The sequence below is a fragment of the Harpia harpyja genome, chromosome 14 (assembly GCF_026419915.1).
Source record: "Harpia harpyja isolate bHarHar1 chromosome 14, bHarHar1 primary haplotype, whole genome shotgun sequence".
NCBI lineage: Eukaryota > Metazoa > Chordata > Aves > Accipitriformes > Accipitridae > Harpia > Harpia harpyja.
The window spans coordinates 25,915,302-25,929,364 of record NC_068953.1 but is presented as its reverse complement, the minus strand read 5'-3'; the positions used below and the strand labels follow the sequence as shown (position 1 = coordinate 25,929,364).

At 35.0% G+C, this 14,063-nt stretch overlaps 1 protein-coding gene across 2 annotated transcripts in view; it reads left to right on the top strand.

Moving 5' to 3' along the window:
• The window catches only part of EFL1 (elongation factor like GTPase 1), an 80,341-nt gene that overhangs the window by 38,298 nt on the left and 27,980 nt on the right, over window positions 1–14,063 (top strand). The gene's annotated exons all lie outside the window — the stretch shown is intronic.

The following is a 14,063-nucleotide window of genomic DNA, read 5'->3' as shown; positions in this document are numbered from 1 at the left end:
TTTGCTTCCATTGTCTGTTGTTACCAAAATTTCTTCAAGGAGTTCAGGAAAAGCAGGGAGGGGGTTGCAGTGAGGGCATGGGAGTCTGAGCAACGAAGACCAGTTTGGATCAATTCTGCACACAACCCCACTGAACACAAACACGGTTGCAGAGAATTGAAATCCTGTGTAATAAATGGGAAGGTTACAAAGTCAAGAGATTGTTAATAAAGGCTATGTTTTAGTGGGTTATTTTCTAAATATTTTCCCGAAATTTTGATGATGTTTCATGCTTCACATTAAATTGCAAAAGTAGTGTGAGGGTTGTTTGGCCTGTATCAGGGTGTGAGTCATGAAGTTGGCTTTGTCTGGCTTGTGAACTGTGGGGGGGAGTTAAGGCAGAGCTATATTTAGGAGTATCAACTGATGTCAAACTGTGGAGCACTGCTAAACAACAGTGTTTAAAGGGGCAGCACTGGATACTTTAGGCTCAAAGTTTAGATTGTTTTTAGTGGTTTATCATTTAGTAAATAATTGGAAAAGCTGATATTTACTAGAAATATTCTTCTGCAGAGGCTGCAAGCCAAGCAGTGTGAGTTTCAATTCCATTTGTACTTACCTAGTAACAGCTATTCTAATTTCATTGTCAAAACTGTATGAATTGAAAATATCAGGCATAGATAAAAGTTCTAGTTTCACCTTACATGTTTCAGAATCTGAATTTGTAAGAATTTGTTATTTATAAATAATTGTTTAATTCCAGTTACAGGTAGATAAGGGTAATGTTTGAGGGGCTGTTACTATTGAGTTTTTGTCTTAAGATACAGAACAGCTGCTGACATTACTTGATTGTATTTTGAAATTCTGGCATTAGTACCTGGAACCAAATCCAGGTACCTTTTTGCATCTAATTAAGACTAAAAGAAGTATGGTTTTCTAACCTTTCTTGCTCCCTACTACCTAATTCTCTCCAGTGAGGTCTGTTATGTATTTGGGCAAAATTCAAGCCAGTGATTTTAAAAAAAGAGAAGCTCCATTTTCCAAGGCTGCTCCTCTGTCATAACTGTCATAGATTCTAGCTAGTGTTTTTTGTGGGGTTTTGCATTTGGTAGCTTTCCTTTGTGCAGGCATGTTTTGGTAGATAATTCACCTAATTTGGTAGTGAGCATTTTATATTGCCATCTTTGTTTCTGGGCCTGTCTGTCTGAAGACAGTGAGATCACAGTAGGAAAATTGCAATGAATTTAAGGACCCCAGCTGAGACATGAGTCAAAGCTTTTCCTTACAGAACGGAGATTATTTCTGTCATCCTAATGAATTGGAAGTGGGCAGGTTTTTCAAAGGCACTTGGTGTTGGTTTAAGCACACTATTATTGCTGGGCAGACCTGAGCCAAGACAATGTACTGGTGGGGAAATAGAAAAATGACTCTCAGAATGTATAAATTATACAGTTGTTTAAGTTGACGTATGGGGGATAAGTCAGTTTATCTGTTGCTGTCATTTTAAGCTTCATTGGCTAAAGTATTGTCATTGCCAACTTTGACTTGATAGAAGTCTGTTTCGGTGACTAATTGGATTTCTGAAACACAATATTGAGCAACAAATATTCATTTAAATACTTGGTGTTTTCCAAGGGTCATATGTTAAGATTTGTACAAGTCATGCTTTATGCAATATTGAAGTATTGGGTCAGCCATTGTGAGTTGCGTGGCTGTGAACCAGTTGATCTAAATGAAAATGCGAACCTGCTGGTAGTTCTTGTTACATCAGTTATTGCACTTACACATCAGCAAAGACATTTGAACCAATTCCCCCCTTTTTTAGTCTGCTGGAACTGTTGAGGACAAGGAATTGGAAAGCACTTGTGATGAATTCTAAAGACAGCCTGTATGGTTCATTGATGCAGAGCTGTGTGTTGAGAAGCTTTCAAAACAGGACCTAAAAAGTTTGGAATCCTGATGGTTACATTTTTCAGAGCTTTTCCGCAAAAGACGAATTGTTTTGTGACATTCAAATAGCAAATTCTCTGAGCAGTGGTACTAACAAAGCCTGGATTCCTGTGGACTGGTGTCCTTAAAATCCGCAGCTTCCCACTAAGCTACGCCTATCCTGCAGTTGTGCGTGTCTCAGTTGGCCAGCCAGGATGCGCATGCTGGTCGCCAGGCAGCTGCTTCCAAGCAGGATATATAATGATCGTGTTTTGCCTGCCCTTTTGTCAGTGAGCTCACCAATTTTGGTCTCCCTTCAGTACTTAGCCATTGATTTTACATAACTTGTGGAAACTTAATTATATCTGAACCCTCTCCTCTCTCTCACTGGTAAGCTTAGTGGAAGTCAACAACATGTTTAAAAGTTGTTGAGGGGAGACTGTGTGATTACAGCAGTTGTGTTTACTTTGGAAATGAGACTAAAAACATACTCCATTTTTACAGATTCTTTTGTGTACATAATCCCATCAGGAAGTATGACATACTGTGTTGGAAGAGTTGCTTCTCAACTAAAAGAAGTCATTTAAGTAATCAGCCATTTTTAGTAGAAATGCTTTTCATTTTTAGTAGAAAAGGTTCATCTACCTAGAACCCTTCCAGAGCATTTAAAGTTGATACCTAGCAGTGGCAAATGGCCACGTTTATTTTGTTCAGAAAAGCAGCTGATCTGTGTTTTAAGGTTTTGCTTTGTCCTGAAGCAGCAGCCGAGCCACTGCTGTTACTTGTGGGTGATACATGATACTGCATCTATGGACTCTTCTGCTTCATCAGCAAAATGTTAGCCAGACTGGTCTAGTTTCTGAGGGGGTAGCAGTCGGGCCTGGAGACAAATTAACTTGTTTCAGGACCATGAGGTGTTGGCTGCACTTTCTACATGGGTGGAAGGGAAAGAAGGTCTCTTGACTAGTTTTATAAGATGCTGATCTGGTTGGCTTCATCATGCCATAGGAGTTTCACTATGATTAATACGTTGATTTGCCATTTCTTGAACAACACGTCACAGAAGCAGTGTCTCTTACAAATGCATTAATGCTTTGTTAGTTGGGGGAGTGAAAATTTGGTGAGAGGGAAAATTGCCTTTTTATTAAATTAATTTTTCTCTGTTTATTTAGTATCCTGAATTGGCTCACCCAGAGTCTGACAAATGCTAGTGCTGGTGCTGGGGGGGGGCAAGCTTGCTGTTTTTTGATGACCACTGGCTGCTAGATCATCCTAGCTGTATTTGAGATGGTGTTCTTAGACTGCCTTTTGGGGTGGGGTCTCTTTTCCTTTTATCCTGTAATGCAAATGAAGCACTCAGTGACTGGTGTTATTACTGTTGAAAAGAAAATTAAATACTAAGGGTTTTCCGGACATGGAGATGTTAAAGCTCCAAACTCCCTTCCTGGTATCTTTCGTCAGTGTGAGGCTCATGCCTGTTTTTAACAAATGAGAAGAGCAATGTTGGGGATGTGATCATGCCGTGTAGACTGATGGGATGTAAATAAAATGAAATCTTACTAGTTACTTTTTTGCAAGGGGGCATTAAAAATCAAGATTAGATCTATTTAATTTCTTTTCTCCATTTTGAAATAAAGGAACGTTTTAAAGCCCAATTCAATTATGCAGTCTTCTGCACTAGTCTTAAGAATTCTTCTATCTTAGGAATGACCTGTATATTTTCTCCCATTTTCTTCTTGACCTAGAGCTAATAAAAGTTAATATGTTGCAATATTTTAGGAAGTCAGTTATATGGACTACGAATTACAGTAATAACTCTCAGTGATACATTAACTGAAGTAATCAGAAATTAGGGGGGAAATGGCAGTCTTTTTTCCTTTCCTTTGTGGAAAAAAGGTTGGGGGGATAAGGAGTAGCAGTCTTAATTTTTAGGTAATTTTTTATGTTTTAAATAGACATGATTTTAGTATGCTTAGTTTATACAGATGCAGACTGCCAGAAATACTTCGTGTGAAGCTGACTTGTAAAATTCAGGATTTAAATAGTTCTAATTTTGTGGAAAAATAAGAATTTTTTAGTTGCTGTGACAAAAACCTATTTTAATCAGAAAAATGAAGGGCTAGCAGAACTTCTTCTCCAGAATTTTGTATTTCTTAGGTACTTTTGTCAGTGATTAATGTGTGTGTTTTGAAATAACTTCCTGGAATTCCGCCTTTACTTTTCACTAAAAATTTGTGACTATTCCAGCTAAATTTTATTTGATGTGTTTGGAGCATATCTCCGCCTTTTAATCTAAGATCAGTATTAATGGCCCAGTCATACGTTTTTGTGTGGCAGTAACTTCTTTATTTTTTTTATTTGAATGCGTTTTCTGTTTATTCTGGAATTTATTTTGCTATTAAAGTAGAGCCATGATAAATAACTCATTATCAGTAACTTCCTAGGCTGCTGATATAACAGGTGTTTAAGGCATCCTCTGTTCCCTCTCATGCCGTCTGTTTGTACACCCATTATGTCTAATAGTCCTAACCGAGCCATTGGAAAGGTGCTTTCTTCTGTTAGAATCTTTCTTCTGATTAATTATTCCCCAAAATATTATTGCTTGTAATTACAAATGAGCTATTTAAAGGTTTCTTTTAGCTTGAAGTCAAATTTTATATTATTCTTTATCCTTCTTGAAAATTATTGTATTTAAAATAAACATCAGCTGCTGCATAATGTAGACTGAAATGATCCATTATTCATGGTACTTCGGAACACTTAAAGCCATATTTCCCAAGGCAACAAAATAAGCAAGCAGAAATCACTTATAGGCAGATGTAATGGGGTGGTGTATGTGTGCCTTTAAAGGAGAGCATTAGGCATTGGGTCAGGTCTTGGAAAATTGAATTTTAATTAGTTACTTGCATGTCTTACAAGTTAACAGGATAAATGGTCAATGACTCAGTAGGGCATTTCCCACAGGATATTGTACACATTTGTACAATACACAAATGTACAATGTTACTACATTTGGTAGTTGGTACGCTGCTTCTACTTGTGATGTCTGAGATATCCTAGTAACTGATTAGTCTATCTTTGCATTTACCTGGTGTATTGAATGATGAAGGCCTCATTCTTTTCTTAACTTATGAAATGCAAATCAAGTATATTGGGATTCTACAGTTAAGTAAATTCTAAAATCAGCACAAGGGTGGTCAAAATTTAATAAGCTTTTATAATAACCATTGTCTTTTGTAATTGGCACTTCTAGTAGTAGATTCTAAATTCCCCATGTACCAAGGATACGTAATTCAGAACTTGTAGCAATATGTTCATGTGGATTTTTCTAGGCAAACATGACAAAACCTCCAAGACTTCTACAGATTAAAATTAATTCCTTGCAAGATCAGTGCCTGAAGGCCTCGTTAATTTTAATACCACTTATAATTGATTCTGGGAAATAACAGATGTTACTTATATTTTATAATCTTCAATTTAAGAGAACAGTATATACATGAAGTCTGCCCATTTTCAGGATACATTACTAAAACTCAATAAAACCTAAAATGGCATTTTCTCTTAATGGTTGGTTGGTTGTTAGACTATGTTATAACTAGTCTGATTTATGCAGAAATCATTTGATGTTATTGATCTATTAGCTGAGATTAGTTATTTGCTCTGTTGTGGGAAGCATTTGGTCAAGAAATTAAAAGAATTCAGTATGCAATTCTGCTCAAAACCCTAATGAACTTTAGATCTTCACTCACTTGCATCTTGCCTCAAGTACTCTCATAAAAATATTGAAATATTGTATGGGGTTTTATGTCTTCCCAGTGTCTACTTAAAAATAAATATTGAACTTTACTACATTTTTAAATAGAAAGGCTTTGCCTCCATCTCCTTTCCTCTAATGTTAAACACTTTTCATGTTCAATCTGATAGAGCACAATTGAATCAATGCTTCCCCTCAGCCTTGGGCTGCTGCTTCCCCCTTCCCTGCCTTCTGAAGTTGTGTATACATTTCAATGTGGGTGAAATATTTTAAAAACATTTTAATAGAGTGAAGTGAGAAGTGATTGTTTTGATTAATACTTCCGATATATAATCTTTTTATGTTACTGACCTAAGAAAATAGGATCCTATTTTAATAGATATCCAGAACTGAGCATGTGTGCGTAGCTAACATTATTAATGGTGGTCCTACAAAAGAGTAGAATTACAATTTCTCTACTTTTTTTCTGATGTAACTACTATGATATATTCAGTGAGCTAGAGAGGTTTATTTTAAAAGATTTTGAATTTTCTCCACTTTAATGTCCAAAATATAAGCAATGTAAAATGTGTTTTTGCTAGAGGACTGCTGGAACGTAGATATTTGTCGTCTTCTTCTACTACTTTGAGGGTGAGGAATCTTGGGTCTTTTAGTATATGTTCCTTTTGCAAAACTTAATTAGGTATTAATATCAAGCCTAACTAAAGTATTCTAAAAAACATTTCAATGTTTTCTTGGGTTTCGTTGACTTTTTTTTATCATAAGATTTATTATCAATTTATAATTATGTACAAAACAGCTTTATGAAGGGTCAGTAGCCCATCTTTTTCTGTATTCTACAAGGCAGATGTCAACATTATAGCTGAAGTCTTGGAGAGTTTCAATATAGGAATTACAAACAAAAGAACTTTTTTGGTTTTTGTTAAATACTTTTCTCACTGAACCAGTAGAAATCATCAGTAGATGATTAGCATGTGTTTATCTGTGGGACAAAGTAGGGAGGCTTCCCGGAAAGAGCTATACCTGTGAGACACTTCTCATCTCAAAAAAAATACATACTCTCTTTAGAGAGTGTAGTTAACGCTCTGTTGTCTAGAAGGCTTTCTTTTTCCTTAGAGGATTGCTGGGCAAAATTCTTTCCCTTGCATAGAATTTTCCATATGAATTCCACTGATCTGTTTTCCAGTACAATATGCAATTTCATTTATTTATTTACAAAAGCACATTTACTTCTACTAATAAAAAACTCAACAAATCAGCATTTCAAAGGACTTCTAGATTATCAAAGTAAGTATGTTGAAACAACCATTCCTAAATTCCATTTGTCTGGGACAACAACCATGCTGAACTGCCTCTGAAGTTCTGGTGGTCATTTAAAAAAAAAGATTAAGTAAATTCAGATGTGTTGCTGTCAGGTCAAATTAAAATCATTTATTTAAAGTAATTATAAGTCTAAAATTTGGTTTGTGTTTCAGAAACCCTTGAAGAGTCTGTATGGTGCTAAATGCTATCTGCATGCAGTAATGGAAGCATTGATTTGATGTACAGGCTAACTGAAGTGATTTCCAGTGCCTATGTGATCTCATTGTACAAAGATCTGTCTACATATTTACTGTTGATCAGTATTGCTGCTTTCAAGTCATGTCAAGTTGAGCCTGTGTGTGGAAAGGAATTATAATGTGTGGGCTTAGGCAAAGTATATTACATGTATACTGCTGAGTAGAACTACTAAAATTTTTATAAAACCACAAAAGGTACCATTTAGTGCCTTTATCGAGAATGCTTTACAGTTAAAAGATTAAAGTAGCTTGAATTGGAGTAAAGTTGTTTTTTTTTTTTTACATATTTCTTTTTTTTGTGAAGCTACAAGTGCATTGATTTCATAATATGTAAAGAGGAATGGGGGTGGGTTACAGATCTAAGCATGAACTTTCTGAGTTTCTGTGCTAAAATTAAGTTTACCCATAAATATTTAAAAATCAGGATCATTTACTTTAGTTTTGAGCTCCAAAAACTATTATGGCATGGCAAATGAAATAATTTTGCAGCATAAGAAAAACATCATTATCTGAAATACTTTCATCTTCTATATTTATTTGCATCATTAAGCAACTTAAGGAAATCAATATTTCATTTTGACTAGACCTATTTATAAACCCAGAAGTCAGCTTTGGAATGTTAACTGGTTTTGGTTTAATTCTATTTACTTTCAGGTAAATTTGTATTTTACCAAGCAAATTCCTGACTCAGCTTTGGGCTCTGCTTTTTCACAAAGGCTGAGTGCAGGTAGATCTCTGTCCATTCACTTTATAATTTTAAAGATGTTACTGTTTCATGTAAGGGGTTTTTTATAGTTTCCTTGAAACTGTTTTTAGTCTACTCTGAGAAAAGTATAGGAAAGTTCATAATTACAATTGTCAACTCAACAGTTAGGAAATGTATGTTATCATGCAGTTTAAGGACTTAATCAAATATATGGTATTTTTTCCCAAAGAATCTCAGCAGAAGATAAATGATGCTTGTTTTCTCATTATATATGTTTGCAATCCTCTTTGAAACTGTAATCTTGCAATAGGAGATTTTAGTGGAACATGCTATTAGATAATACGATTGCTTTCCTTGCAGTTCTTCTAAAAGCACACGGCTTTGAACTGCAGGTCTTCTTCCTAAAAGAACTCAATGGGGTCCCCTAGCACTTTTTCATCTTTTACTACTTCATGATTCAGTAGTGAAATACTGAGGTGCTTCTTGTGTCAAAAGTCGCTTATTGCATTTAATGTCTTATCGCATGATTGTGTCCCTTGGGGAGAGGGGATTTTGCCGCAACATTATTAATAATATGGCTGAGTTTACTCTCATCTGATCAGAAAGTTACGCTCAATTTGCCCTCAAACTGCTGTGAACCTGAAAGTAAAGTTTTACAATAAAAGTATAACTTAACACCTTTGTATTAAGGAACTGAATTAGTTTCTGCTTGTTAATCTCTAGCACATATTTAGGTAGAACTTGTTTCATTGAAACTCATGAAGAAACTGGGACAGAGGCTTCTACAGTTTATTGGACACTGGTGATTTTTAGAGATTCAGCTCAAAAAAAACCACATTGGGAAAGAGGAAATGAAATACAAAAGAAAATGTTGAATTAACTTTTTCTGTAAAATATTGGAAAGTACTGAGAACAGCTGAAATCATGCACATACTTTACAATATTCTGTTTTCCATACAAGCAATTTCATTTGCCTCAGAAGCAAGTAAGAACAATTGAGGGGGAAGTGCATAATTACAGATGAGAAGAGGAGGCTCACCGGCAATCTGTGCTAACATGTGGTCTGTATTATGGAAAAAGTTGATGAAATCTCAACCAGAATGTGGTCTGTGTCGTGATTTACATTCCCTTCCCTTCCAGAAACAGTTTCTAATACAGAAAGGTCAAGTTTTGCTCTCAGATGTCTCTATGCAGTGCCCATGAGACTCAAGAGAAACATGCTTAAAATCTGAGGCGATAAATGTATAATACAAGGTATTCTTAAGCCATAGTAGGTACTTGTCCAAACTCCCTACAGTTACCATCATTTAATTCCAGTAATTTGTAAAACATTTTAAGATTCCTCAAATATAAAAGGCATACTATTGTAACCGAGTTAGATCCTACCAAAAGCCAGTTTCCCCTTGCAAAATCCCTCCCCTTTTTTTTTTTTTTTTTTAAATTAGGGATAGTAATGGAAGGATGGGCACTGATGCTTAAAGTGTACGTGGAAACAGTGAACCAATATTAGTCACCCTAATAGGTAACAGTGTGCTAATGGTATAATCTTTTTCTAGGCTTATAGTAGATAGGAAAAGGAGAATTCTGTGGATAGGTTTGAAGGAGAGTGATTATTGATATGGAGTTATTTTCATTATTTTTTTTCATTATTTTAATATTATTGGCAAATACATTTTGCCTTTCTGTTTGTTTTAGTTGGCTTTTAGCCTATTTGCTTTAAGGAGGAAGTGGAAACATCTAAGAGCCAATCATATTTTTAAGGTGGATTTGTGAATTTATTTTCTCATATGTGTTTTTTAAAGCACCTTTTAAAAATATTTCTTTTCAAATGTCTCTCACTAGGGAGGAAAAAAAAAAGTATTTGTATTACTGCCCAAAGAAAATTATAGAGGTCTTAGTCTGTTTGTACACTCCCTTTGAAACAAAAGGCACATGCTTGTTTTAAGATTTCAGATTGTATAGATTTACAAAAGTTTGCATCACACCTCCTTTACATGAATTATGAATGAGCTTGCATGGTCTTTCTTCACTGATACATAGTGCAGTGCATGGAGCATTTAAACCAGGAGGCTTTGCATATTGTAAAGTCTTAATCTTTCTGAACAAACAATGTTGATAAGAAGTGATATATTTCAGTGGGGACAGAGCCTCACTGGGAAGATTAACGTTAGCTTTTTGCTTTACTTAGTTCCTTACAGTGTTAGTCCAAAGCTTGACATGTCTCCGTTCCAAAGCAGCCAAGGATTCTTAAGTGGTGATATCATCAGTGAGAGAAGATAAAGATCCACTGAACTAATGTGCTGAGGCTAGTAACAGAGTGGTAGAAGTTAAAATTTAAACAGCTTTCATTCTTCTTTGTTTGATTTTCACACTGCAAACTAAATTATTTCCTTATCTGATTGAAAATGTTGTGTGGTGGTGTCTGCTTCATTTTTGCATCTTGAAAGAACGTTAAATGCTAAATCTTTCTACATCAAGGGAAACTAATTACATATATCTTGAAACTGATCTATTATGTGTTCAGATCTTTATGGCTGAATTCAGCTGGAAAAGTGTACTTTATCTTTAAAGGCAGCAAAATTATTGTCTAACGTGTAGTGGTTACCAGCAAGACATAGAGGCGAAAAGTAAATGGAGACTTGTCTTAAATCTCCTACTGCTTTTGAAAATTTCAGTCGTGATGTTCTTATCTATTTTTACCATTTAGTTTCTGTCATGTGGTAAAAACGCTGGTGATACAAGTAGGTATATACTTGATTTAGTATTCTTATCTTCTGGGGCAAGTAATAGAAGAGACTCAACAAAAGAAAGACTTTTGTAAATCTCCATCTGTATAATAATTCTCCCTGATACACACCATAATTTGGTCTACTTTCAAATGACAACCAACCAAACTTGGAAGGTCGGTCTTAACATTATGTCACAGGCTTTTAATGAGTTCCTTGTCTGTTAAGAGGAAGTCTTATTTTCAACCTACAGATTGACAATTACTGTTGAAATAGTAACTTTAATACTTTGAAATATGTTTATTGTTGGTCACGGTGAATGATTTGTCAGAGTAATCTGAATATAATCTATGTAAAAAGTACGCAACTGGTTACATTTCTATAAATGTGGACAATACTCTTAAAATATGCTAGCAAAATTCAGTTTGATAAACAATTATGCGTAGCATTGACTTCTTTAGGATAAGAGAGATAATTTGTAATCTTTTTAAAATTGTATCTCCACATAATATTTGAAGTCCTGCCTGTTTCTTTTAAAGATGGTATCAAGTTTGTGGAACTAATGCTACTCTGTCTGGGTGTTTCCATCTGAGTGTTAAGCTTTGTAAAATTACCTTTCTTTCAGTGAAGTCCTTGGCACATAGACAGAGCCCTGGGGAGTGGTATTTTTCAGTGCCCATTATTATTCAAGTCCAGTTGAGTTCAGGCACTCTGTTTCTTTATTAACCAGTAGTATGTTGGAATGCTTTTTCAAAACAAAAATATTAGCAAAGCATTTAGATGATGAATTTAAGAAAAAATAATCTAGTCTCACACTTACCATCAAGTCTTACATGGTATTCCTTGGTAGGCTTGACTTTTCATCATGGATAGCTTGCTTTGTGGTTCTCTACACTGTAGTCCCCTTAATCTCAACAGGACTATGCACAAGAAAAAAATACAGTAGTAACTGTTTAGTAGATATGGCTCTTTGCCTTATGTTATAAAATCTGTAAAGGTGATTTGGTTCCAGACTGGGAAGAAAAGGCTTTTCTACCAAGTACAATGTTAGAAGTAGTGTTACACAGTATATAGCAAAGTATGTGATATTTCTAATAAGGAGTTTATTAAAAACTCTTGTGTCTTTGAAGTTTACACACTCCCCCGAACAGTCAGAATTCAGCATTTTCTCTTGTATAGAAATTAGGTGGGTGACACACCACAGGCAGAGTTAATAAAAAGCAGTTTCCTGATCAAGTTAATACGTTTAAAAATTCCTATAGACATTTCTAACTCTAGCTTCTCTTAAAAATAAATAAATAAAAGCAATGTACAACAAACTGTCTACCAGCATGCATGTTTATTTGTGTGACAGACTGCATACTTTGTAGACTAGGGGGTTTTTTTGAGAGATGACTATTCAAAAATACTTGCAATGCTTTTTAGTATTTCATTCTTTAAGCTAACCTAAAACAAAGGAGCAGTAGTTTGTCTCACCTTCCTTGCTTAAGGAGTTTTTTCCTACCTTTGGTTCCTTTCTTTTTGAAAATTATTGTACTACAAAACCAAATGTGAAGTAGAATGCATGTGTTATGATGATGTCTTTTTTTCAAGGGCTGAACAGGACAAAACCAATCTTAAGATGGGAGGCATATTTATAAGCTTAATTTTGGAGTGCCTTTTCTAAGACCATTCAAGTAGATAACGTATTAATACACATCTGAGATCTGTGATCTCAAGTAGTATGTGTAAATTTCAGTGGGGTGAACAATAAATAGGTTTAAGATTTATGTATCAGCATAATTAGAATTCTTCCATTGACATGTCATGTGGTACTTTGGAATTAGTTATGTTACATCTTCCTCTAATATTATTCAGAAAATACATAAACAGTTACTTACTCATAATCATATTATGCAAAAAAGTGTCCAAGAACCTTTAATCTTTATGGATTTTTTTGCCAACAATCGTTACTAAGAATTTGTAAATTAAATAGATGCATCAGGGCTAGCCGCTGCTCTATGCTAGCTCACACAGTTAAGCAATTGAAACACTCAGGTTGTAAGCCTAACAGATTTTCATGAAAATTGACAGATTTTTTTATTTTTAGTGTATTATTGTTGCCAGACACTAGTATAATTCATGTATTTTTACCTTCAAACATGAAACAAAAGAGCAGAGAGCTTTGTTTTCTTTATGGTAGTAAGAGTACAGTAATGTGTGTTAAGAAAAGAGTGAGTCTATCTGAAGTAAGATTTAGTAACTTGATTTCTCTGGTTCACATTACACTGTGAAAAGAAGCTGTTCACCTCCCACTCTACATCATTTTCCTTTTACCAGCTGGAGAAGATCAGAATAAAATGCACCCATCCCTTTTCTTAGTCCCTGGTGGTGATGATGATCCAGCATTTGTTTTTCATTCAAACCACATGTTGAATAAGTGAAAAAGAGGAAATACATGCTGGTCGTAGGTCAGGTGCAACACAGAGTTTATACAGATTTATTTTCTTTGTAGCATCTGCTATCCTGCATTTAAAGCCGTTGAATGTTGTTCTGCTTCCAGTTATTTTGAGGCAGATTTTCTTAAATAGTGACATTTTGGGTTTTGGCATATCCTACTAGCCAGACATTCAGCCTTCAGAGCTGTAGAAACAGCCTGATTCTGCAGATGATAACTCTGCAGCAGACTGGCTTTTCAGAATTTAAATTCCCTCATGATCTCATAGGGTGGAAGCTGACTCTCTGTTTCTGGCCTCAAATAAAGAAGACTAAGCCAAAAAAAGAACCTGGAAAAGTATTACGGTGATAATGGGGAGCTGGGGTTAAGAAATTCTCTGCTTATCGCTACTTGGGCATGTAGGAGGATGAGGAGGAAGGAGCACAAATATACTGCAATCTACAAATGCGAATTTAATTTTTAATTAGGTATTGATTATGAGCTAAAGGTTTCAGTTTTCTCATAATAAGTTACATGTGCATTTAATTTATACTCCATTAGAAGTACTGCAATATTCATTGCTTATGATTGAAGGAGAATCAGGAAAAGTGAGTGTATCAATATCAGCTTTATTTGTTGTCTTTATTACTCAAACACTTCTGGTAGTGTTTTTATAGCTCGTGACTAAATTATGAATGATGTCCTGTTGGTTAGGAATTTGAAAGCAATAATTTCAAATTGTCTTAAATGTCCCAGCCAGCCAGCCAAGACTAAATATGCATTTACAGCAGCTATTTTGCAGATTTATAGCTAATATTTTTTTCTATATTTTTTCTTATCACTACAATTTAAGCTCAGTTTTCTCCAACTTGCCAGCATTATGAAATATATTAGGATTAGAATTAATAGCTTACTATGTGATAAATTAAATTTTACAGGATTCAAGTTGCAGAACAGGGGAATCCCAAATGGGCATAAAGGGAGGGAGGGGATG